Genomic DNA, 2,551 nt, shown 5'->3' with positions numbered 1-2,551 from the left:
TATCCAGTCACGTGTTCAAAGCACTCTCAACCCTGCCCTGGAGTAACACTAGAGCATCCTGCTTCCAGCCTTGCCCCTCTAGCTTGTTTTCATTCAAGCAGCCATAGTGATTGCTTTAAAATATAAAATAAGCTAACTTACTCCTTTGCTCAAACATTAGTGTCACTTCCTATCTCATCCTAAGTAAAATCCAAAATTATTGCTTGAATCATCTGGCCCTCTATAGCTTCTCTGATCTCATAACTTATTAATCTCAATTTTCTCCCTTTGATGAAACCTTACTATTTGCCAAACAGGCAAGGAGCTCTCTTTCCTTGGAATTTTGTACCAGTTTTTCCCAGTGTCTGAGGTGTGATTCTCTCATACACCCGCATACATACTTCTTCACAGTCATCAAATTGACTCTCAAATGATAATCTAAGGCTAGATTTCCCTGACCACCCAGCATAAAATAATACCATTTTTACCAGAACTCCATATATCTCTTATTTGTCTTTATTTTCATCCATAACATTTATTGCCATCTGAGTACATTTATTTCTATTTTAACACAAATTAAAAATTCATTTTTTTTTATTTCTACAAAATTATAAACCAAACTAATAATTTTTATGAGAAAAATAGTCTCAGGAGGAGGTACTCAAACTCTGCAATTTTTTAACTACAGCCTTAACAAGAAAAAAATATATCAATAGCAAAATACCAGAAAATTTTTAAATGATATTTAAATTTTTTTAAAGAAAATGATTATTCATAAAACGTTTTGCCATAAAAGGTGAAGACAACTTGATGGCAAGGAGCATAAAGGAGACCCAGAGCTCCTAGTTATGAACACAAAAAATGCACAGATATTCTGAAGAAATGAAAAATAAGAGTATATGTGGCCAAACTAAAGCAAAATAAAGAAAATGGGCAATTGGGTATTTGTGGCATGCTGAATTTACTTGTCACTATAATTTGGTTGAGCAGTTTATAAAGTTATTGTTTCTTGATGCTATTTCCATCCTTCCATAATCAGCTCAGTAATACAGGCGCTGGGCCTCTGACAACTACAGTTCTCCTTTGCCACCTGGCTTCCCAATAAGTTGACAGAATAGGGAGCAATAAAAGAAGGCCTGAAGGTAGGAAGGTAAGGAGTACTGGATTCTTCCTCTTTGCTTGCTGATTCTACCAACATCAACCTCGCTGGGGCAGTTTACTGTGGCAAAGGCAGTTGGTTCCAGCTCCCAGCTTTTTGTGGTGCTCACAGAACCAACTGATTAAACCGCTTGTGAGATGCCAGCACCTTTGTCCATATCACCTCTGTTGTGAGTTTCATAGTGCCTATACCCTGAGCTCTTAAGATACTAGCAGTAAGTAGCAGAATCTATATATATAAAAGTCTAAGTGACCAAACGACCATTTGACCAGTTGCAATGACGTGCACTGACATCAAGGGGCATACACTCAATGCAGGAGCTGCCCCAGGTGGTCAGTGCACTCCCACAGTGGGAGTGCCACTCAGCTGGCTGACGGGCGTCAGACTCCAGGCTCACACCAGGCTCACGCTGGCGATTGCAGTTGCTGGCGCAGTGGGGCTGGGATGAGCAGGAGCTGCTTGGGGGCCCAGCCTGGGCTCAGTCTCCTCCCCAGCCGCCTGCTGCTACAAGAGGGAGCAGGCCAGGCTGAGAGACTCTACCAGTGCATGAATTCATGCACTGGGCCTCTAGTCAACACTAATAAAAGAGAAAAATGGTAATTGGCGTACGACGATACCCTTTTCATTGGCTAATCAGGGCTATATGCAAATTAACTGCCAACTAAGATTAGCAGTTAACTGTCAACAAGATGGCGGTTAATTTGCATATGTAGGCACAATGCAGGGAGGCGAAAGGGAAAGCAGGAAGAAGCCCCATGCCACTGACAGTGATCGGAAACCCAGGGGGGAGCTAAGAGCTGGGGGGCAGGGCAAAGGCGGCCCTGGGGCCGCCTTTGCCCTGCCCCCCAGCCATGATCTGAGAATCAGGTGCCTTTTCCGCCCTGGCCAGTGATAGCAGGAAGTAGGGGTGGAGCCAGCGATGGGAGCTGGGCACGGTCGAAGCTGGCAGTCCCAGGAGCTAGGGGTCCCTTGCCTGGGCCTAAAGCGGAGCCCACGATCGCGGGGCCACTGCAGCTGTGGGTCCCCGCTGCCCGGGCCGGACGCCTCAGCCAGAGGCATCCTGCAGGGGCAGGGGCGGAGCCCGCACGATCGTGGCGCCCCCCGCTGCCACTGCAGGTCCCCGCTGCCCGGGCCGGACGCCTAGGCCAGAGGCGTCAGGCCTGGGCAAGGGGCCGATCCTGCGATTGGAAGGTGATGGGGGTCAACGCCTGAGGGCTCCCAGTATGTGAGAGGGGGCAGGCTGGGCTGAGGGACACTCCCCCCCACACACACACCCAGTGCACGAATTTCGTGCACCAGGCCCCTAGTTTTATATAATAAAAGGCTAATATACAAATAGATCAAATGGCAGAACAACCAAACAACTGGTCACTACGATGTGTGCTGACCACCAGGGGGCGCACGCAGAACACG

This window comes from Myotis daubentonii, chromosome 2, assembly GCF_963259705.1.
Source record: "Myotis daubentonii chromosome 2, mMyoDau2.1, whole genome shotgun sequence".
In the NCBI taxonomy this organism is placed as follows: Eukaryota; Metazoa; Chordata; class Mammalia; order Chiroptera; family Vespertilionidae; genus Myotis; species Myotis daubentonii.
Note: the sequence above shows the minus strand (reverse complement) of the source record.